The sequence below is a fragment of the Phodopus roborovskii genome, unplaced genomic scaffold, assembly GCF_943737965.1.
Source record: "Phodopus roborovskii unplaced genomic scaffold, PHOROB, whole genome shotgun sequence".
In the NCBI taxonomy this organism is placed as follows: domain Eukaryota; kingdom Metazoa; phylum Chordata; class Mammalia; order Rodentia; family Cricetidae; genus Phodopus; species Phodopus roborovskii.
This window is the reverse complement of record NW_026126602.1, coordinates 3271115-3296524: the sequence shown is the minus strand read 5'-3', so window position 1 is coordinate 3296524 and position 25410 is coordinate 3271115. Positions and strand designations below refer to the sequence as shown.

Here is a 25410-nt window from a genome sequence, read left to right as displayed (position 1 = left end):
TGAATGTGTCAACAGTTCATTTTGTTGTTACACAAACCCTGACAATAAATGAAAACAAGGGCTCAGAGCCTGAGGGTTTAGAAGAGTGAGTACAAACACTAGTTGTAGGACAGTGTGCTGCCCATATCCCTGAAAATAGGTGGGTATCAGTGTCCTGATGGCACCAGGACATTCTTGCTATGGATATACAAAGGCAAAGTGATTTTTTAAAAATTAAATACAAACTAGATTAAAACAATAAGTGAAAAACCCCTACATATTTTATTTGAAGAAAGTATTCTTTAAGCCTTTTTGTGTAGTTCTGAGGTAATTTTCTAATTATAAAAACACACTTGCTTAACTAATAAGAAATATTATGTTGATTGAGATGTGGCCTAGTTGAAGATCAGGTGAACCCAATTAACCCAGTTTTATCTTGTACATCCTAAGTGATTTGTTTTCAATGTACAATGCTCCCTACGTCCTTTAGGGCCCAACAAGAAAAATACATAAACAAGCTCTGAAGGCCATGGCATTAATTTTGCTGTCACTCTTATGCCTTAAGTGTATATCCAAGACTACAAAAATTCTTGTCCTTTGGGAAAGAAGGAAAATCTGAAACTAATTATGGCAGTTATTATCATAATACTATTAAATTAAACACTATGACCTTAGTGAAATTTATTTTGGTACAATTTTGCTAATGAACACATCTTCTCAAATGAGATTAGCTCACTCATGCCTAAAGCAAAATGGTTTCATAGAGGCCTAGTAGAACAAAACTACCATACAAAACTTGGAATTTCCATTCTCATAAGGCTTAACTGGAAAGTCTGATGTAATGAACTTGGCACCCTTGGACTTGTTTTGTAGAAAATGTGATATCTGTTGCAAGTTTTTTTTTTTTTTAAAGAGGCAAAATCTTCAAACACCTTTGGGTAGAATACTGAACCAAGAGTCTTATTTGTCACAGTTATATCCTATGGTCACTCGTTACTACTTCCTATTGTCATCTGCTTGCTGGGGACTTTCTTATAATCATCATCATCATCACTATAAATTTAAACTTAACAGAAAGTTAAGAGGGAAAGGAAACACACTAATATTTCATCAGCTTCTTTCTGTGATTGAGTTTTTAAAAATCCTTTCTGTGCGTGTGTGTGTGTGGGGGGGGGAAATGAATGTGATATAGAGGACATACAGAGGTCAGAGAACTATTATGGATGCCAGTCCTCATCTTCACTTTGCTTATTGAGACAGGGTCTGTTCTTTATCACTCTGTATGACAAACTAGTTGGCTCATGATCTTCTGGACATTCTCCTGTCTCTATCCCTCATTCTGCCACACGAGTGCTGGGATTATTTACACATGCCACTAAGCCTGGCTTTATATGGGTTTTAGGGATCCAAACTAAGGTATTCACATTTATGTGTCAAGTGTTTTAATCTGCCTCAGCTCCTATACCTAAGCTTTTTAAGAATCAAGCTGCTTTATGTATTGGGAGGATAAGGTGGACCAGTGACAACACCCAAGCTCAATGAGGTCTTGTTAGTTCATGTTCCTAGCACCTTACCAACATCTGAGCTTCAGGCAAGGAAGCCATTTGATCCTGCATGAGGACAGGTTTGCTGCATGAGTTGGTCAGTGCTCTGAAATTGTGTAGACAGTCATAGATGATATAGGCTTGTTTTAATTCTTACAAATGCTCAAGGACAGGGATTAGAGCTGAGGCCAGTGAAAGATGACTCTGATGCACTGTGAAGGAAAATTAGACAAGTAAGACTACCAACTTCTGTGTTACAACTGATGAGCAGGGAAAGATGATGAAGTTGCAATCACAGAAGAGACAATACAAGCAGAAAATCAGAACACTGGCAACAGAAATGGAACATGAAGAAATAAATTCCTTAAATTCTATTGAGACTCTATGCCTGGGAACCACTCAAGAGCTGGTTCTTTGTGCACTTTCCTGAACCCAGCAGAGATGTTGCTAGACACCTTGCTCACTGGGGATGGTTTTGAAAACAACTAATTAGGAACTAGTATAAATGGTCCTGTGGCTGATCAGATGTAATCATGACTTGAGACAACATTAAGTACTTTAAGAATATCTTTTGTTTGTCTAAATTTGAAAGTTAACTTCAGAATAAGATTTCAACTGTCTTTGTTGGCAATGTTAAGAGAATATGAGACACTAGGTCACAGAAAGGTGAGAAGAATGTGGAAGGCAGCAAAAGACCATTTCCTTCTGAGGGTTTCCATATCAGCTTGCTGTGGACACGCAAAGACATAATTCAAAGGACACTGGGAGGAGAGCTTTCCTCAGCCTCCATTTTCTTTTCTTTCTTTCTTTCTTTTTTTTTTTTTTTTTTGCCCCATTTCCATGATTTAGTCCAACATACAATTTTTACTTCAAACTGTACCATTCTGCAAACTTTTAACCTAGAACAAGACTTTTTAAAATTAATTTTTAGATGGTCTATTATACTTTGCTCTTAGTATCTTAGAAAAAGTGATGATTAAAAGATCAAAACCAAATGTAACAGATATGTCAATAAACACACGGGTATGAAAATAGATAATATATAAAATTAAATACTTCTGTGAATCAAAGGCAATAATAAAAAGGCAAATGAAAGAAGAGTTGTTTTCAAATCATATAATAAATTTACAAGATACTAATAGCTAGGATTTGTAAAGATATGATTCAAACTAAGAAAAAACAACCATGTTTTAAAATGGGGAAAAGACACAATAACTACTGTTGAAGACATCACACATTTTAGTTGCTAGAAATAGAGAAACCAAGCTGGAACTAACCTGAAACTTCCTCCTTTCTGAATATCTTTCATTGTACCAGCAGGTATGATGCAGCCTTATTGCAAATTAAAGTCACCAACAATCTTACCTGATGTGGGATGTCCTTCTGTTGGCTACAAATATGTGATGCTTTTATTGGTTAAAGAATAAAGCTGTTTTGGTCTATGACAGGGCAGAATATAGCTAGGTGGGAAATCCAAACAAAGATGGAGAAAGAAAGAAGGTAGAGCTGAGGAGACTCCATCCAGCCACCCAAGGGACAATATGTCTGCAGACCATTAAAAGCCACAACCCATGTGACAATATAAGGATTAATAAAAATGAGTTAATCTAAGTTGTAAGAGCTAGCTAGTAATATGCATGCGCCACTGGCCAAACAATTAAAATTAATATTAAGCCTCAAAATGATTATTTAATAAGCAGCTGTAGAGACCAGTGGGTAGGAGAGAAACTGGTCCAGTGGGACCAGGCAAGACAGTGAAAAACTTCCAACTACCCTAAACCACAGTGGACCTGTGTATTACAATAATAACATGCCAGACAAGATATGCCCATTGGTATAATAATGGTATGACTGTTATAGGTGTGACCAACTGTTTTCTGTCTAGATTGAAGGCTTGCTCCAACAGGGGGAATTCATGACTGGTTACTGTTCAGCTAGTCAAAAGCTCATGACTGGTCATAGGTCCCAGTAAGGAACCTACAACTATTTTTTGCTAATGTTTTGTTTCGTTGTCTTATAAATATTTATGTTTATACCCAAAGATCAGTGCTTTTCTAAATCTTGACCAGAGGTTAATACAAAAACTCAAAACTGGTCAAATTACTGAGATTAGCAACTAGGGAATGTGCAGCCATAAAAGGGACAATCAAATTTCCCCTCTCCAGTCTCAGGAGACATTGCAGAAAAGGGAGAACAAAGAATATAAAATCCAGATGACAGGAGGAACGCTGAGAAATATGCCCTTTTGGGTGTGACATGGCATATGATGAAGCCATAGCAGCTGTGGTTACCTGTACATGATCAAGTCAGTCAACATTTCAGTATGGATTGGAGGGGTTTAAGAGGTCCCATTGCTGGCTGAAGAGTTACTGGCAGTAGATGGCTACTTGGGAAAGCAAAGTAATTTTTCTTTGGGGCTGGTGGGTTATTCTTGCTTGATTCTGTGGGTAAATATTTAAAAAGGTCTTGAAGGTTGGATGGGTACATGTTGGGAGGGTTGCTAGAGAAGTGGGAGGGAAATCTTGAAGTGGATATGATTAAGATATATTGTATATGTACATGAAATTATTAAAAGAATAAAAACACTCAAATTTTAAAATAACCAAAGGATTTTAAAGAGCCATTTCTCGGAAGAAATTATGGAATTGGCCAGCAAACACATTAAAAAGATCTTCAATATCACTAATCACTAGGAAAATAGAAATCAAAGCCATAATTATTCCATACTTATTAAAATAGCTATTACTTAGAATGAAAACACAAAACAAGTCCTGACAAGGATTAAGCATACAGAGAAATTAAAAGTCCTGGTGGACAGTAGCTATACCTCAAAGAAAAAAATATACATACCCTGTTCATTCATTATTCATAACAGCCAAGTAAAATAATCCTGTTTCTAACAGAAGAAAAACATGAATAAGCAAAGTGTGATATGTTCACACAACAGAATATTATTCAGCCCTACAAAAGAGGAAAACTTCAGTATAGACTAAAATATTACAACATGGATAAACATTGAGGCCAGACACAAAACAAATGTTGTGAGAATCCATGTACATACTAAGGTAATTAAATTAATAGGAAGAGAAGCAGATGGTAGTTTCTGGAAGAAGAGGAGGCTGTTTGATGGGTGTAGAACTTTAGTCTTACAAGACAAAGAAGTTGTATACACTTGGCAATATTCAACTATACAATTAAAATGTTTAACATAGTTAAGTTCTGTTAAGTGCTTCTTTTATTGGGAAAATAAAAGGTACCAGAAGATAAGAAGCAAAGGTCTTAAATAAATTAAGCAAAATGGCAATCATTTAGGATGCTATTTTCTGGAAGCCCACTAGACAAGTTAGACTTGAGATTAATGAGATTGAAGAATATGGACAAAATATGCAGTACTCATACTAGACATGGATCTATATAAAATAAAATATAATAAATTTTGTATTGTTTCTTTGGAAATGGAAGATCTCTTTAGGAGCATGAATTAAGTGCAGAAAATAATAAGTTTCTTTTTTTTTGGGACAGGCTCTCCTATAGCCCAAGACACTTGGGCTATAGCCCAAGGAGTGACCTTGGGCACTATGTAGTAGATAATGTCCTTGAACTTCTGAGTGCTGTTAATATAGGCACCATCACACTAGTTTTATGTGAGCTGGTGATCAAACCCAAGGTTTCATGTACACTATGTAAGCATTCTACCAAAGCTCCATCCCAGCCCCCAAATGAATTTCACTATGACATTTTCATACACACATAGAATGTACTTTGATCTTACTCAGCAATGATACTGGGATACCTTTTGGTACAACATATGTCAATTTTTCTGTTTATTGCCGTACTTCTGCACTTTTCGAGGAAAATATTTACTACAAAAGTAGTAAGTATGAACAGGAAATTTATACTTTAGATATTGCCTATCAACAGTGACTCTATAGTCACTGGGTTGGATCTGGTTTCTTTACTTCTAAAACACATATCACTGCACTTCTCTGGGCAGCTTACCAGAAAAGCTGCCATTTTCAAGGTAACGTCAGCAGTGGAAGAAGATTCAAGTTACAGAGTGCTTTAATGAATAATATCAGCTACAGGCTCTGGCAGAAGGAACCCTTCTACCATCACCCAGATAAAGTCCCACACAACAGGTTATGGCCAATATCAGAGATAAGTTGAAGGAATCAGGTTAACCAAAGTAGCTTCAGATTCAAACAATTCAACTAAAACATACCATTACAAAAATTACATAGAAATTCTTAAATTATTTTTGAGATGAAGAGCAAGGCCACTAATTTCTGTGCTCTCCGGGGCCAAGTATGCATGAACACTACCACAGGAAGAACAGCAAACAGGAGTTTGGGAGTGGGAGAAAGTGCTCTGGGAAGCACATGGAGTGTTTAGGGTTTGTCCTGAAACACCGAGTTAAGTTATGACTTAAGAATCTAAAATGTGCCTCCCTCCGAGGGAGAGGGAACTGGGATTGACATGTAAAATAATAAATTAAATTAAAAAAAATGCTTTGACTCCAAAATTTAAGTTCAAGGACAAGTTACTGGGGAAAAGGATTTCTATTTTTGTTTCCACAGAAAATGAAAAGCTGTGGATTCCTTCCAGACTAATGTGGTTTGGTCAAGCCAGACCACCTGAAACAGAGTACCAGATGATCCTACATTCAAAACAGCTGGACAAAGCAGCCTTACAGACTACAGCCAGGATTTCTGCATCTTCTTCGAATCCCCCATGACAGCGCCCCTTACCAGCAGGAAGTAGTTTGGAAAGAACGATGCCCAAATTCCCAAATATTGTCTATAAATGTTTGTTTTCTTTTAAATGGTCTTGGTTATATAAAATAAATAAAAAAATTTTAACACATTGGAAAAAAAAAGATGAATCTAAAATGTGGTGAAAGACGGTTCGCCTATAGTGCTGTCTAAGACTGAAACGGAAATACAACTAACAGATTTAAATTTTTTTTTTTATTTTAGTATCCAACCTTAAATGCCAATATTACAAAAATCAATCAGCTGCCACAATGTATTGAGTTGTTTTTTCCTATGAATTGACTGGATGAGGAAGTTAATTGTATTTAAGAAAAGGCTTATTAAATTAAAACAAAAAATATAACTTCAAAAGGCTCAAACAAGAACAAAGTGGGGACCTAAGAAAAGAACAGGGGGTCATACTTCAGCAGAAGTATGATTCCCACTTTATATTCTACCCGGAAACCTTTCAAATGTTTTGTCTTAAAGATATACAACTTATCACTATCATGAATAAGAACAACAGCAATGATGAGGACTTATAGAAACAGTACTCAGTAAGTACTGGCAGGGAAAGACAGCCACAAAATTATCTCAAGAAGGTTGTGGGACACTGGACAAATTCTAATCCAACTAGGTTTTTGAGAGAGAGAAAAAGTTGTCATATTCCCAGAAATGCTAAATCAGCAACAGAGATGACGTATAGAGCCTTGGTTCACTGTACTTCCTGTGTGTGTGTGTGTGTGTGTGTGTGTGTGTGTGTGTGTGTGTGTGTGTGTGTGTGTATACTCTCTGTGTGCAATACTTGCTCACAACTCTAAGCACATAACACATATAATCATGAACATTAATAATAGACCATACATGACAGTGAGTCTCTGTCAGCAAGCTCTTGTGTTGTTGTGACATGAGAGAAACAAGTTAAAGGTGGAAGGATCTGTTTGTCTGTGGTTTCAAAGGTGTTATTGCTTCATGGCTGGGAGGGCATGATAGGACAGAGAAGTTCACAATATGGTGTTCAGGAAAAACTACAGGAAAGAGAGAGGGCAAGTATAATACTCAGGGGAAAAGTCCCAGTGACCTGGGTACCTTCCATGAAGCCCTCCTCCCAATAGTGTTACTGTATGATGAATAAAGGAATTCTCATGTATTAGATCAAGGCCTCATGATCCAGCGGTCTCTGGAAATGCCCTCACAGACACACCCTGAAGTGTGCCTAACAAATATCTTAGGTATCCTTGATCCAATCAGGTTGATGTTGAAGATGAACCACCCCATGTTTCATGACTATCACATGCTGAAAAATTCCTCTCACCTAGAAAAGCCACAGTATAAAGTCTGCAGTGAGCTGGTGGAAGAAACCTGCTCAAGTCCTGTACAGACAGTACACAAAGTCATACAATGTCTAGGACTTGTCAGTGACAGCCAATCCTGATGTTACTGGGCCAAGCATCTACCACATTACACTTATGGCTATTTCAGAATGGATTCCTTCTACTTACTTAAAAAAAAAAAAAAAGAAAGAAAGAAAGAAAGAAAGAAAAAAAGAAAACTTTCAGTTCTTTATGGAAGAATTCCAGAAGGTATTGTTACCATAAGAGGGACAGCTGTGTATAAGTTATTGTCCTTGAAGACCTTCTAATGGGACATAGTATACAAGCAGAGGACAGTACTATGGAAGATTTTTATCCTATGTAGGTCTAAGCTAATGTATTTGTTTGCCTTTGTTTTTAACAAAAAGTTAAGTAAAAAGATATTAAAAATTAAAAGGAAAGGCTTAAAGAATAACCTATTAAAATACTTTTGTTTAGCTATATTATTAATATCCTTGTGCTTTACAGAATTATTATGAGTGATTACATTTATAAAACATCATGAGATGGCTCAGCAAGTAAAGATGCCTGCAGCTAAACCTCATAACCCAAGTTCAATGCATGGGATCCACACTGCAGAAGAGGAACCAACTCCTGCTAGTTGTCCTTTGACTTTTATATGTAACATGTAAAAAAATTTAAATTTAACAAAGTAAAAAATTAGCAGTATTAATAAATTAATTAGAATAAAGGAATAAGTTAAATAAGAAATAAAATATTAAAAGTAAATTGGATTTTTTTTTTTTTTTTTTTAGAGTAGAGCCAACCGAGACATTCACGCCAGGTTTTCTTATGCTCCACTTACTTGATGACTAGGAACACCTTCAGGTAGGTTCTGTAAGTTCTATTTAGATGGCTGCCCTTTATAAAAGTGCTAGCTTTACTTTTCCTGTACTTTTTCCAAATGCAATATGCACACAGCATGGTGTTAAATGTCTACAGTTAGGTGACATGCTGCATGGGTTTGTAGATTAGGGGCAACAGACTATGCCATATAAGACATGTGTGCAGTGGGCTATATACTCTCCAGGGTTGTGCCAGAATACTCCACATACACTCAACAACCATTTGCTTTTGCTAAAAGCAGCCAGTAATTATTTTAAGAGAGAGGATGACTGCTGGCTAGAATCTACTTTAAGATACTTTTCTGCTCAAGAGAAATACTGTTTTTGATTTTCAAGTAAGATAAACTGAGAATACATAAAACTTCTTTATGCCTTCCTCATTCTAATTTCACAGTGACATTATACTCAATAAATACTTTCTAGAAAATCAACTATAAAAAAAATCTATCAGCCATTAAATAAAGTTAGTAGATTGTAGTTCTATTGAAATGGCATTACATGTAAGTTTGTCAACTTTTTGTGTTTCTACATTTTCCAAACTGAAAATAATTTCAATTTACTAACAGATCAATTAAAATGTCAGTAAAAATTCAAAAGAAAAATAATCTAAAGAGACAAGTATTCTGACTTACCTAGAGGAGCTGAAGTCCTGAGATACTATGTTGCCCTTGTACAACTTGCTCTTCTTCCAATACAGATCATCCTGATATTGATGTAAATTAATGTGTGTCTTCCTCAACAGATTCAAGACTCAAATCAGTCTTGGTTCCATTACTCCAAGGGCCTTGGAGAGTCATCTTTCAAATACATTTACCAAATCAACTTTAAAGAATATAAACCTAAAGAAAAGGATATCAAAGATTTTACAGATATTCTAGGACAAAATTTTCCATTTATAAAGGTTACATAATCAATCAAATACACAAAAATCGACATAGTTAACCATAGCATGAGACAGGAACAAAGATATTTGCTCAAGTGACTGGTGTGACAAAACTGATTGTCTTCTAAGCATAGTGCTCTGAGCCTCCAGCTCTGGCCTCCTAAAACTAAACTGAGTCACAAAGGCAAAGCCTTTAACAGGACAATTAGTAACTTTGGAAATGGATTCTACTATTACTATAGTCTAAAGGCATGCTGTTACTGAAAACAATTACCTAAACAAAACAAAAACAAAAACAAGAAAAAAAAAACAAGTTAAACTTCCTTACACACAGATACAGACACTTATAAATTCATATATTCATATATCAGATTTTGCTCTTGATAATTAATGAGAAGAAGCCAAATCTTATCACTAATGAAAATGTAAGGTTTTGGGCTCTGTCAATATTTGCACAACTGAATTAAGCTATTCATGAACTTGCAATCTAACTTTAAGGCAATCTTAAGCAAGACAGAAAGTAATACTTTTTCTAAATCATATCAAAACAGAAATTTCTTGGGGCTAGAGAGATGGTTCAGCATTTAAGAGCATTGTCTGCTCTTGCAGAGGACCCAAGTCTGATTTCTAGCAATTTGGCAGCTCACAACTATAACTCTAGCTCTAGGAGATTCAATGTCTCTGGCCTTCCAGGGGTACAAACATTCATGTGTATATTACCACACACAGAGATGTTTTTCAGAGATGAAAAAACTTAATATGGACACAAAACTGGCTAGTGAAAACCATATGCTTCTGTATGTACATGGTCATCTTTTGTCATAAATAAAACCATGAGTTTATTTATTACTTAACACAATCAATGACCATGCAAAGCAAGTGTTGAGAACTTTGGTAAAGGCTCAGAAAGATTTTCAGTTTTGTGGTTCTGAGGTGTCCATTGTCCCTAATTATTCCAGCTACTAAAAGAACAAAAAGGGTATCTACAAAATAACCCCAACCTTACCCCAAATACTGAAACCAAACTGACTAATTTTCGTTTGTCACAGGCATAATCTTTTAGATTTTTCTGTGCCCAATAATTTAGAAATATATAAATCCATTAGTCAGGCATGATGGCATAGGCCTTTCATCCCAGCACTTGGGAGGCAAAGACAGAGAGAGTCTGAGTCCCAGGCCAGCTTGGCCTATACAAAGAGTTCTAGGTCAGCTAGGAAGATGGAGGAAGAAGAGGGAGGAGGGTGAGGAGGAGAAGAAGCAAAACAACAACAACAACAACAACAACAAAACCCAAACCCCCACATTCCTAAATTACAGGCCTCACAAAACCAGGCTTAAGGTGACCTGTGAATTTCTGTTATCCTAAGTCAACGGTTTATACTACTTAGTATAGCAGTACTCAGCTTGTGGGTAATAACCCCTTTGGGATCACATATCAGATATTCTGCATCATATCAAATGTTTACATTAAGATTCATAACAGTAGCAAAATTACAGTTCTAACAATGAAATAATTTTATGGCTGGGAGTTACCACAGTGTGAGGAACTGTATTAAAGGGTCACAGTATTAGGAAGGTTGAAAACTACTGACTTAGTAGCTAAATACCCTTATCTTTAAGGCCATTCTAACCACATCCCCATAAATGAGGAAGTTCACCACTAACATTAGGATGGAACTAAATTCTCATGTACAGGTAGGAGTAAACTAACTATACTACTAACTTACCAACTGCAGCAAAAACCAAACAAACAAATAAATAACTTGAATATCTGAGATTAAATGTACCAGGCAGTATTCTCAGCATGTTGTTTAATTTGCAACATGGTCATGGGATGAGTATTTCTATGATCCCTATTTTGTATATGAAGAAACTTTGGCACAAATGGCTAATGTCAATTATCTAAGCTTACACAGTGAGTAAATATGTCTTGAGGCTCATGGATGGTCACCATGTTTTGCCCTTTAACTTCATCATTTGTTCTTTTCTTGTAAAATTTCCATTTCATGTGACAATTCTCAGCAATTAAAATGCACCATAAATTAAGTGCATGTAGAAGACTATGTGATACACTTGACAGCTAGTAATAAGTAATAAATAGCTAAGCCCTACTGAGCTTAGGACAGTAACAAAAACCGAAGGGCTCAGATGGAGGGAACTTTAGTATTCTCATAGAAAGACTGAGCACCAAATCCCTATTCCTCCCTGTGTGCTATTCACTGGAATAAATAAATGTTGATGGCACTGTCCAAGGAAAAGGGTGGCAAAAGGCAAGTCACTATGCAATCTCGAAATGACTTCTGCAATTTATTGCTTAAATTTGCTTCCAGCTTTGCTGTATAGAGGGCATTACCCACCTATAGTGTTTGTCGCTTACTGGTGTGCTAGCAGCAATGTTCAACAGTCACAGTACAATGAAACTAACCTGCACACTCATTTGCTCACTGTTCTTGTTTCTACCATTTTGTTGTTCCTGAGGGCTGTGTTCCAAATCCAGCAACACAGAGAATATTGTACTCTTTAGTGGGCATTTGAAAAAAATAGGGGTTATTAAAATTATTTAACTAAATACTTAACATTTATTTAAGAATAGTGCTAAATTGCTAAAGTGCCTTTTAGAAGTTATAAAGAAAGACCACAACTTCAAATAACTTCAGAATAAAAACACCAAAGAACTTGACATTTGAGGACTTTGGCTGGCCAAGGAAATAAGAAATGCCTAAAAGTGAACTTATTCCAAAGAGCTGTCACTGGAATGCAGCTATGTGCCAGACAATTACTTCAGAGTCTGCTTTCATTACTTACAGAAACATGAGGAAATTTACATGACAGATGATCTCCATAGCATTGGGCCAAGAACATAAGACACAGGGGTTCTTACCAGGACAAGGCTCAGAGCAAAATTAATATGGCCAATGTTATAAAATGTACTTTGCAAATTTTCTTAAATTTATACTTTTCCAAAAGCACTTGCTATCAGTAAAGTGCACAATTCTGTAACGTGTGACTAGTATAGTAAGAAAATGATATTTCTCAGCAGAAAGCCAGCATCCATGTTTCCTGGGGTGGCTCACAACAATGTGTATTTTCAACGGAAATTATCTGGCTTAAAATTGTACTTCAACATTTTCATTTTCAAGAGGCACATCTCAGAACTGTGGCTTACACTCTTCCTCTCATCGTCTCTGTCTTGAAGCACATCAAACTGTCTTGGTACTATCTCCTAAAAGCCCTTTAATGTCTGTTTTTCTTCTTCTCTGCTGCTGACCTCCTGGCACATGTTGTATCATCCCCTGCCTAGAAAACTAGGTACTCTTAGCAGGCTTTGTGGGGTTTCATGGTCTACTCTTGACTTGCTTTTCCCTACACTTCCTGCTTCAGCTCTGCACCCCAGTTATACCAGCCTTCCCTGAATTTCCTGGGTATGATAGCTTCCTCTCAACGGAATCTTTATATATGTTAAATTTGCTCACTGTAATGACAAAATGCCCAGGACAATCAACTTAATGAAGGATTTACTTTATTCATAGTCTCTAAGTTTTCACTGTGGGGCCTGTGGTGGGGGAGTATATTTCATGGCAGGAAGCTGCTCTTCTCATAGTGGCAAGGAAGCAAAAAGAGAGAAGGAGTTGGGGTCTCAGTATTTCCTTCAAGAATATGTTCTCATGGTGACCTAACTCATTTCCCTAGGCTCCACCTCCAAAAGGTTCTCTTACGTCTCAATGGTGCTGTAGACTGGCCAACAAACCTCAACACATGAACCTTTAGGAAACACTTAACATTCAAAGCATAGAAAGGTCTCAAGGCAAAACCATCTCCTCAGAGCTGTCCAAACCCCAGATTAGTTCAGATACCCTTTTAATACATTCAGCGAACCCTGCATCTTTCTATCATATTATTGTGATTTTATTTAAATAATGCCTAGTACCACTAACAAATAATGAAGTCCTGTGGTCCTCCAGTGAGCAGCCAAGGATAAGCAAACAGCTAGCTGGCTTTACAAGCCACAGCTGGTTAAAGACCTAGTGGAAGGATGCAACACTGTAAAATCTCCCTAGACAGAGTAAGAATCTTGTTCCACAGGGGCTGCATGGCGGGTAAGACAACATCTTGTAAAGGGAGCAGAAAGGGACTTTATCTTAAGGACTAAAACTCCACTTTGATTTGAGAACTGCAGGCTTAAACACAATCTTTTTATGTTGGCAAGGAATACACCTCCAGAAATATATCATCCTTTCATCCACAGTGTTATTCATGAAACTAAAAAACAAAAAATTAATCTCCTTTTTAGTATTTTATATAATTCTGCTATTTCTAAGTCAATTCTCTTTATTGTTAGCCAACTTCAAATTAATAGGATTGAAATTTAAGTTATTATAATAATGGCGTTTTCTTTCAAAAAATCAAAAGTAAAAGCTGATATATTCTAGAATAGAAAATATCTAAGAGAGTCACTGCAAAAACTGATTTTAGGATATTCAAGTATAATGTAATTTAATAGAAATTTTCATAATAAAAAAATATGAGCTGGCAGTTAGCAAAGTACTTACCAAACAATCAGAAGAACCTGAGTTCAATTACAGAGACACATATTTCAAGAATATCAAGTGTTTCTCTGGCTCTTGACAGGAACATAAAGGCAGGGTTAACTTAACCTTTTGCTGTCTAAACAGTTGGCATTTCCTGTTCTGGGTGCTACTGCCAAATGTCCTGGTACTTAGAGCTGGGATACACAACTTTACCATGGACCTAGCAATGCAGCAGCCTGTACTCTGCAATTGGCCATAGATGAAACACTTAGTCACCAGGCTTCTAGAATTGTTTCAGCACTCTCTCATGGTCATTTGACTGGAGCGGTGTAGAGGCAGTCTCTGGACACTTTCCTGTATAGTTCTCTGGGAAGGCTATATATTTCGGTTATTGTTTTGTATTTTCCGTTGCATTTTGTAGCTTGTATTTATCTTCATATATATATTTCATATGTTTTTGTTTTGATTTCCTAAGCAAAGAAACCCATTTGAGTATATAGACTTGAACTCTAGACTATAGTCAATGTTCAGTTCCTTGTAAGGTCTTGCTGCTGTTGGGTGTGCTCACTACATCCATTGTGACTATATTCAACCCATTTCACATGTAAATAAATGAGGGACATCTGGCCTTTGAGTTTCTTCCACAGAGTTATTGGTGGGTCTTTGGTATCATGAAGTTTGGGAAGTAAATTATCACTGGGACAGGCTACAAAATATTGTAGAATCCATTCCATTGTGAAAAGGCAAGTGGGTATGTAATTTCAAGGCCAGTCTGGCTTATAAAGCAATTTCTGTGGCAGTTAGGACAGGGGAGGGAGGGAAGGAGAGAAAGAGGAAGGGAGAGAGGGGGAAAGGAGGGAGAGGGGGGAAGATAAAGGAAGATGGAAAATAAAATAGAAAAAAAATTCCATTTAAGGTGACAAGATGGCTTAGTAGGTAAAGATACTTGATGCCAAGCCTAATAACCAGAATTTAGCCCTTGGGAGCCACATTGCAGAAGGGGAAAAGTCAATGCTGGAAAGTTTTCTCTGATCTCCACATATGTACTATAGAACACATATGCTTGTTCTTGCATGTGTTTGTTCATGTTTGTGCTTGCATGTGCTCATATGCACCTATCTTAATCAATCAACCAATATGATACTAATTTAGAAAACAAAACAAGATGGATGGTTCCTAAAGAATGATGGGTGAGGCTAACTCCTAACCTCCTCTGGCACAGGCACACAGAGACCTACAGCACATGCATGTGCACAAACATAATTAGCCAGCTGTACTGGGTCCCCAGCTTGTAATTCCAGGACTAGGGAAGCAGGAGCTGGAAGATCTGCTGCAGGCTCCAGGCCAGTCTTAGACGCACATCAAGAAAGCAATACACATACACACAGGCACACTCAGAATATTTCAATTATGACAGGTACTCTCTATTACCTTAAATAAAAATTCTAATTGGCTAAGGCAAAGTAATTCTCTTGGAAGGTTATAAAGAAGAAGCCCATTACTAAATTATTTTTATTAAAAAATTCTTGACCAAATAAATTGTGTCAGAAGTGTTTCCAACTTTCCCTAGCATTTATCTAACGAGTAGGCACACATACAGAAGCATGTTTAGCAATGTAAAAATCTGGTCCTGTAAAAGTTGTTTGAAGAGTCCTGCTGGTAGAAAAAAAAAGTTCTATAAAACAAGTATGTGGTGATATCTTGTTTGTACAAATAAAGCCTGTCTGGAAATCAGAGGCTGGAGCTTGCCACCAGCTAATCATAGAGGCCAGGCAAGGGTTGCACACACCTTTAATCCCAGCACTAGGGAGCTGGAGACAGGAAGATGGCTGGGCAGAGAAAGGAATCTAGGTGGGAGGATACAGGAACTCAAGCACTTTGTGGCTGGGAAGTTGAGTAGATACGGTGGCTGTGGTTTTGCTCCTTCATCTCTCTAATCTCAGCATTTTCCCTTTTATCTAACTCTAGGCTTTTATTATTAAGCCCTATTAGGACCTGTGCTACACAGTATAAATGCAGAGACACAAAATGTCAGAAAATTAAAAGAAATATTTATGTGTATGTGCATGTATACGTATCTAAGTATATGTATATGCACCACATGCATACAGGTGCTCTGGAGTGACAGGCCACTGTGAGCTATCCAACATAGATTAGGAACGCAATAGGAGCCTTTAACAAGAGCAGCAAATGCTCTTGTACACTGAGCCATCTCTTCAGGCCCCAGAAAACTCTTTTTACCAAAAATAAGGTAAAATTAAAATAAAGCATTGCAAGTATCTGTTTTAGAATATGATAACAACACCAAAGAGATGGCTCAGTGGGTAAAGGCATTTGCAGTCCAAGCTTGATGACCTGGGTTTAATCCCCAGAACTCAAAGGAAGAAAAAAAAACCACTGATGAAAGTTGTCTTTTGACCACATGCATGCCATGGTGTTTTAGGCTTTTCTATTGCTGTGATAACACTGGACATGTCAGAGGAGATGGCAGCAGATGGCAGCAGCTGACGTTGAGGAACTAGCCCACCAGGAAGTAAAGTTCTGATGGGTGGATCTAGGACACACGACCCTGAGGACTCAGGTCTCAGGGTGTCTCTCGCTACCACTGTGCCTTTACATCTGCCACTACTGGTTTTTCTCTGTGTCTGGCATGGTGTGAATGGGTGCAGGGAGATCCCCACTGATTGTAATGCAGTGTGAGTCTCTCATGGAAATATCCCCTTCTACTGGGCATTTTACCTGTGGATTATTATGAAGATGATTTCCTCCTAAGCTGTACTGTTCAACTGAGGCAATGATTTTATACAATAATAGTATCAGTTTAAACAGGATTATGATGATTGAGGGTCTTTAATAAATAGTAAGGGATTAAGATAGAGGTTAGCTGAATTGGAAAATTACTAAGGTAAAAGCAAGATATGGTGTTGACCCTGGCCCTGATAAAGCAGGTGCTACAGAGGATAGAAAATAAGAACAGGGAAGTGTCATGTAGTCAGGGCTTGTGAGTTTCTCTTGAGGAGAAACAGAGACACTAGCTGGCTGGGGTTTGTCCTAAGAGCACCTCTCCCTTTATTCAAGTTGGGATCAGGCCTTGCCTTAATCTTCTTCTCTCCTTTGGCACAAACCTTAGCTTCAAGCATAAATTTCCTGGTGCTCCTTCTTTTCTCTTCAAACTGTACATTTTATATTTTGTTTTCCCCCACTTGTTCTTTTTCATTGTAGACATGCTTAACAGTGATATTAATAACCATGCAACAAAAGCAATATTAAACCATCTTGAAATTTCCTCCAAAAAAAAAAAAATGTAGTTCATTACTTTTGAATTTAGCTTCAGGCAAGTTCTTAGGAAGATGGCAAAAAGCAGCCACATTCTTTCCCAGCCTCTCTCAAGAATAATCCCTAGCCCAGTTGTTAAAATTGTTCTCCTGTGAAACTCTTGAACTGGGCCTCTACAGTCCAAGTTGTTCTCAGCACTACCTTCCAAGCTCTTACTAGGCTGTACATTACAGTGTTCAATCATTTTTCAAGTCCCAAGTTCCAAAGCTTTCTATATTCTTAAACAAACAACAATAAGAAACCCCAAAAAACTCATGGGTTAGTCTGTCACAGCAATACCACATTCCTGGTACTAACCTCCCTTAGTTACTTTTCTATTGTTTTGATAAGACACCATGACCATGACAATATATTGAAGAAAGGATTTGTTTAGGACTTCTAATTCCTAAGACATAAGAGTCCATTACCATAATGGAGGAAAACATGGCAGCAGGCTCACAAGCTGGAGCAGAAGTTAAGTGTTTACATCTCAAAACAAAAGCAGGGGAGAGAGGGGGGAGGGGAAGGGAGGGAAAGAGGGAGAGACAAAGAAGCTCAAAATGGTATGGATCTTTTGAAATCTCAAAGCCAGTCTCTAGTAACACACCTATTCCAACAAGACTACACCCCAGGGTCCTTGTCAAACAGTTCCACCAATTTAGGACCAATCACTCAAACATATGAGCCTATGGAAACCATTTTCCTTTAAACCACCATACATAGCACTGGTATGCTCACCTCACACATTCAGTTTTAAAAGATGTGTTTCCAGTTTTCTACAGTACACACTTTAGTCCAATATCCTCCAATGGAATATCTACACCTGTAAGGGCTCCATTGAGCTTATCCTAAGGAAAATGGGTACCACCATAAGATACATGTCTGGCCTGAATCTCTCCCTGTATCCAAAACACCTCTGTTCCCTAAACTTGCAGGTGGTTACCTACTCAGAAAAGGAAGTCTATGATGCATGGTGAAGACCACTGCTCTGCCTCTTCTGAAAATGACAGAGCCAGGCTTCTAAATGACTAGACCCTCTCCTCCTCACTCCTCAAATCTGTAGTACACATCCTCTATCTGAACCATTTCTCCCCCTTTCCCACAGAAATACTAATTGCTCAAAGGAAATTTGCTGCCTTCCCATTATTATTTGCAATCTATAGAAGGCCCTCTCCTGCTTGATCTGTCCTGACACTACAGGGGGCTGTACCTCCTCCTGAGACCAGACCCTGAGTTAAGGCTAGATTTCCACATGCTCCTGCTTTCTCTATGATACAGAAACAGCATTCCTCTTGCACTGGTTTTACACAAACCCAAGTCTCTACTGTAGCAATGGCAGTAAATATCATGTGGCCTTACAATTTCCTGCAGCTGTAGCCCACAGGTCTGCTTAAATATTCCCTATTTCAAATAAACTTCTGTGTAACATTGCTTACATGTTCCTATTAATTTCCTTGTCTCCTGTTCTATCTCTTGACATCTGCCCTCATTCTCCAACACCATTCACAGGGCCTGCTTGATCTTCATCTTACCTGACCTTTTAGGACCAAATGACTACTGCTCTCAACCTTTCCAGTACTGCTTGCTTCTCCCTGCATATGAGGGAGAATGCCAAGGAGTCTCTAAGCAAACATCAGAAGCACCTTCTCTCTGGGGAATCTTACCCAGTTATGGTTTTATTTACCACACTGACAGCTTAAAAGTCAGAAGCTTGGTTTTCTTAATCTGCAGTTTAGATGCCTCTTTTCTGAGCTCCCCAATTCTAAGCCTGTCGGCTCCTGTCTGTCTGCATACCCAGAATGGCCCTTGAGGACAGGATCCTTGCATTCAAAACCTATCTCCCCCATTTATTATCTGACATCATGGAACTTTCTTAACACTGTGGTCTCTCTCATTCTCTAAACAACATAGCAACACTGGCCCCATCTAGTTCTTGCTACTTACCTTGTTCTCCTTCTTGTCACTGCATAGTCCCTCACCCTTCCTCTGTTCAAATTGCTCACTTCCTAGTCAACTCTTAAACAGCTTCAGAGTCTTGCTTAACTCACCCTCCCTAGGGAAGCAGAGAAAGGGAAAGGGCATAGAAGGAAGAAGGGGAGAAGTATTTCAGTGAGACAGAATTTAAAGAAATCATTTAGATGAGAAAGCAAACAGACATACAGGTAGGAGACTCACATGGGGAACACTGGTCTTATGATAGCTAGCTGAGATCACAGGCTGCAGACAAGGCAGTCAGAAGAAAGAGCTGCCCAGTGCTCCCATCCCTGCCCAGTGCTCCCATCCCTGCAAGTTTTATCTGGATGAATAAGGGAGTAGGAAGATGTTCTTCTTTCCCACTGGAAACCTTCTCAGTTCACCAACACTGACTCATCTATTCTTAGTATGTTCAGACAAATATAATCTAAATGACTAACATGTCAAAACTAATCTATACTCTCAATTAACAAGTCAGATTCAACAATGTAATGCTTTTGGTACTTTTGAAGTGACACTACATTCTTTTCTCATATATGTAAACAAAAAATAAAAATATAATGTGACAATTACTTGATAATGAAATGGATAAACTGTTGATACATGTAACAACTTGAATATCAAATTATACTAAATGAAAACATACTAAAAGGTTACTCACTTAATAGTCTACTTAGGCAATACTGAAATGTAAATACTATGAAGATAGAGACCAGTGATTGACAGGGTTTCTGGATGGAGGCAGCTAGGTGAACAGGGCTATAAAAAGGCAATGAAGAATCTCTGTGACAGAAACCATCATTTTTGAACATATTAACAAAACGCTATACCTGAAATAAGAATTACACACACACACACACACACACACACACACACACACACGAGTCCAAGAAAAATTAGAGACATCTGAAAAAGATGCAGGTTGTACTAATATTAATACTCTAGAGCATTGGTTCTCAACCTTCCTAAAGCTATGACCCTTTAATACAATTCCTCATGTTGTGGTGATCCCACACCTTAAAATTATTTTGTTGTTATTTTATAACTATAATTTTGCATTATAAATTGTAATGAAATATCTGATATGCAGGATATCTGATACACAATACCTGTGAAAAGCTTGTTTGGCCCCCAGAAAGGGAACTGCTGCCTCCCCCCCTCCACCCCCGCCCACAGAGAACCACTGCTCTAGAGAGTACCACCGAGAAGGGCGTTTAATGTCATGTATATTACCTATTAAAAGTTCACAGGCATGTATAACTGCCTCAAAACTAAATATATGAATGAAAAACAGCTTTAGTGGTGAGACAGAGGACTAGTTTAGCATGTGTGAGGCCTTGGTTCCATAGCTGGCATTTCAAATAAAAAATGATAAGCAAATAGATAAATCCTTCAAATTTTGAAGTTTAAAGCATTTCACCACTACTCTAGTGGTTTACATGACAAATTGACATGGTTGAGGATAACTTGGGAAGAGAGTCTCTATGAGGTTATCTAGGTCAGATTGGCCTATAGTTATGCCTGTGAGGATTATCTTGATTATTCAGGTGGGGTGGTGGGAAGGCACACTTAGAACATGAATGGTACCATTTCATGGGCCAGGCCCTAGACTAGACGAAGAAGAGAATGAGCTCATCAGTTGTAGGCATGCACCCATTCATTCTCTCTCTGCTCATGACTGCACATGTGACAGCTGCTTCATGGTGCCATCGCTTCCTAACAATATGGACTTTGATTTGGAATTTTGAGTTAGAATGACCCCTCTCCTTTAAGTTGCTTTTATCACAGCAACAGAAACAAAAGAAATAGAAGCACATTCTCCAAAGGATTATTCTCCTCAACCCTTGCTACAGACTTCAATCTTTTCACAGGCAGTCTCCAGTTCCTCCACATCCCACCTTTACTGGTGTTGCCTCATGAAGAAAGGACACACGGCATAGACAGACATCTCGAGGTTGTACTGAACACAATAAAGAAGCATTAGCAGTTTAGAGAGGAGGTCTTGAAATGAGCTCGGAGGTCTGAGGTCATAATGACTCAGACAACTATGTATGACCTAAGAAAAACTGCCTTCCTTGGCACTTTGAAGTGTTTAAAAAAAAATCATGTCGAATTAAATTACAAAGTTTGCACACTTATTTATGCAGCTGGTCTTTTTATAAAATTGTGGTGCTTTAAGTCTACAATTCTAATGGGCTCACTGGTGACATTCCAATCCTTTGAAAAATAAATGAAATATCATAAATCATTGGACAGTTCTTATGCTTAGATTTTTATCATCACTCTAACTCTAAAAATAAAAAGCAATATGTAGGGATAGGATCTTGTTTTGTGCCCTATAAACCTCAAGACAGAAAATAAATCATACTATTACATGTCATTTAAAACCCCAACCTTAATACTTGGGATTAAATTGGCATGATGCCTGTGGTCACTCCCATGAGAATCCATACAAGTAGAACAGCTTTTCTTCAAATATTGCATAAGTCTTGTACTTCCTGTGATAAATGGAGTAATAAGGCTTGGTGACTACACTTGTGGATACTCAAATACTTCAACATGGGTATCCTGCCAGATATCTCTAAGGTTGGACTCATTTCTCAGCACCCAGAGGAATGCTGGATTACTTATAAAAAGTAAAATAATGAATTAAAAAATGTTTTGCAGCTGGGTATAGTGGCTTTTGCCTTTAATCCCAGCACTCAAGAGATAGAGGCAAGTGGAGCTCTGTGAGTTCCAGGCCAGCCTGGTCTACAAAACAAGTTCCAGGACAGTCAGGTCTGTTACACAGAGAAAACCTGTCTTGAAACAAAGAAAAAGAAGGAGGAGGAGGAGGAATAGCAGAAGGAGGAGGGGAGGAAGAGGGAGGGAGGAGGAGGGAGAGGAGGAGAAAGAGGGAGGCAGGAGGATGGGGGAGGAAGAGGGGAAGGAGGGGGAGGAGGAGAAGAAGTTTTGTATGTATGTTTGTCTGCATTATATATGTGTTCTCAAGATTGTAGTATTTTTTTTTAAGTTTTCTATTAGTTTCTTGATTATGGTCATGTTATTTATAAAGAAGAGCTGTTAAAATTAATGTTCTATAACAAAGAATAATTAGTTTATTGTAGTATTTTTAAACTTTAATTCATCTATTTTCATTCCCAATGGCAGTTTCCCCTACCTCCTCTCCTCCCCCTCACTTTGCCCCATCCACTCCTCTTCTGTTTCTGTTCAGAAAGGGGGAGACTTCCCATTGGTAACAAAAAAGCATAGCATATCAAGCTGTGTTAAGAGGAAGCACCTCCTCTTGTATTAAGGCTGGGAAAGGCAATGCAGTATGAGGAATATGTTCCCAAGTACCAGCCAAAACATTAGGGACAGCCCCTGCTACAACTGCTAGGAGCCCCACAAGTAGAACAAGCTACACAACTGTCACATATATGTAGAGGGCCTAGATTGGTCCCACGTAGGTTCCCTGGTTGTTGGTTCAGACTCTGTGAGTTCCTATGAGCCAGTTTAGTTGTTTTTGTGGGTTTTCTTGTGATGTCCTTGACTCCTCTGGCTCCTACAATCCTTCCTTCCCTCTCCTCAGCAGGATTCCATGAGCTTGGCCTAATATTTGGCTGTGGGTCTCTTCATGTGTTTCCATCAGTTACTGGATTGATGCTCTCTGATGACAATTAGGGTAGTCACCAGTTTGATCACAGGAGATGGTCAGTTCAAGCTACCTATCCATTATTGCTAGGAGTTTTAGCTGGGGAGTTTTATGAGAGTTTCCCTTGCACCAGGTTTCTACCTTACTCTGAAATGCCACCCCCACTTTCCAGTCATCTCTTTCAGTACTCTCCTGCACATCCACCTCCCAACCCAATACCTCAAGTTCCCATCCTCACCTGCTCCCAGTCCACACAGGAGGTCTATATTTTCCCTTCCCAGGGAGATCTATATGTCCTCCCTTGGGCCCTCCTTGATACTTAGCCTCTGGACCTATTGATTATAGCATGGTTCTCCTTTACTTTACAGCTAATATCCCTTATGAGTGAGAACATACCATGTTTGTCTTTCTGGGCCTGAATTACCTCACTCAGAATGATTTTTTTTTACTGGATAGAACACCAGTAGCATAGACAATAAGATTGACAATTAATAAATGGGACTTTAAGAAACTGAAAAGCTTCTGTAAGGCACAGGACACTGTCAACAAGACAAAATGGCAGTCTACAGAATGGGAAAGGATCTCCAATCAACATCCATCCAACAGAGGGCTGATCTCCATAATACATAAAGAACTCAAGAAACTAGACATCAGAAAAACAAAACAAAACAACAACAAAACAACAACAAAAAAAAAAACCCACAAAGTATTTCAATTAAAAATGGGGTACAGACCTAAACAGAGTCTTCTCAACAGAAGAATCTCAAATGGCAGAGAAACAAAGAAATGTTCAACAACCTTAGCCATCAAGGAAATGCAAATAAAGATGACTCTGAGATTCCATCTTATACCTGTCAGAATGCCTAAGATCAAAACCACAAATAACAGTGTTATGCTGGTTAGGACTGAGCAAGGGGAACACTCCTCCTTTGCTAGTGGGAGTACAAACTTGTATGTCCACTTTGGAAATCAATATTGCCATTTCTCAGAAAATTGGGAATCCATCTACCTGAAGACTCATCTATACTATTCTTAGGCATATACACAAAGGATGTTCAATTATACCACAAGGACACTCACTCAACTATGTTCATAGCAGCTTTATTTGTAATAGCCAAAAACTGGGAACAACGTGTATGTTCCTCAACCAAGGAATGGATAAAGAAAATGTGGTACATTTACACAATGGAGTATTACTCAGAGGGGGGGAAAAAAAAAACAATGACATCAGGAAAACTGAAAGCGAATGAATGTAAGATATTCCTGTTCTTTCAGACTTCCATATAACTTTTAGAATTGACTTACTACTTCACAAACAAACAAACAAAACAACCACCAATAACAACTGTGTGTGAAGATAAGGATTAGGCAGAATTAATGGATCAATTTGGGAGAAAATGTCAGGAAACCAATTTTTTATGTTCCTTGAACAAAAGGTCTCTTCACTTATTCATATTTTCCAACTTTTTGGTTATGAGTTGCTGGTCTCACAATACAGATTTTGTTTGTCTTTTGTTAAGTATATTCCCAACACTCTATTTTATTAAAAATAAGAATTACTTAATCATCATACTTCAAAAGTATGTCTCTCAGGACTGCTGAATCACTCTCTCTGGAAATATCTAATACATTAAACTTATAAGCTATTTTAATAGCACATTTCAAAAATTATACAGGGATTCTAAATGTGGCAGTATAAAAAAGAGAGAGAAAGAGAAAGCAGATAATATCTAACAAAACCAGGCTATTAATGTATTCAGGTGGCTGTGTAAGTTGCTCTCACTTTCAGTATAGAAAAGACATTGTTCAGACAGGATACTGAAACTTGAAATGTACTCATCCCTGAAGCAAGGGACTCATTCAGCCTAGGTACTCTGAAGCCAAGACCTCTAGTTAAATTTATGCTTAGTCATGACCAGGGATTTCAAAGATCAAATCGAGAAGCAGTCACACAGCTCCACTTTTGGCCTATATCCAGAGACTGAGCATTCTGATTGGCTCTCCTCTTCTCCTCAAGACTGCAGTGTCTTCTTTCCCATTCCCTCTCTTCTTATTCCTCTTCCTTCTTCCATCTTTCTCTGTCTACCCTTCATTCTTTTCAACCTATCAAGACACAGGGTCTTGCTCTGTGTACTCCAGGGTGGCCTCAAACAATCCTGCTCAGCTCGCCTTGCCTCTGGCCTTTGCTTGCCTTTTGCTGGCTTCTCTTCTGGCTTCCCTTTGCAAAGTCTTCTGTGCAGGCTTTGCTTTGACTTTATTTCATGTTCTTCATGTCCAGATCTGTTCTCTTCCTGAAGGCTTCTGCTTAGTCAAGGTTTATTCCACTGCTGTCCTCTTCCTTCATCTCCTTTACAAAGGACTTTTACACTGGAGGCCATTGATGCTACACCTGCTTCCCTCCACTGATAAGCAACAATTTCTGTTTATGTGAAAGTCCTTTTAAAAAGACTTTTTGAAAATTAATGTGAGCTCTCATGCATGCCTGTGTGTACAAGTGCATGAAGGTACCCACAGAGGTCAGAAAAGGAACTGCATTTCCGGGAGTTACAGAGGCCTGTGAGTTGCCTGATATGGGTGCTGGCA

General features: G+C 38.1%; 1 protein-coding gene across 7 annotated transcripts in view; it reads right to left on the bottom strand.

The window, feature by feature from the left end:
• Znf438 (zinc finger protein 438) overlaps nucleotides 1-25410 on the bottom strand; it is a 127510-nt gene that overhangs the window by 48629 nt on the left and 53471 nt on the right. For 4 of the 7 annotated variants that reach the window (XM_051205646.1, XM_051205644.1, XM_051205645.1 and 1 more), the window contains one exon: nucleotides 9125-9331. The exons of 1 other annotated variant lie outside the window; for it this stretch is intronic. The gene's annotated coding sequence lies outside the window, so the exon portion shown is untranslated. Of the gene's footprint in view, nucleotides 1-4373; nucleotides 4444-9124; nucleotides 9332-19163; nucleotides 19257-25410 lie in introns of those variants that run through there. 2 more of the 7 variants (XM_051205650.1, XM_051205649.1) reach the window with 2 other exon arrangements.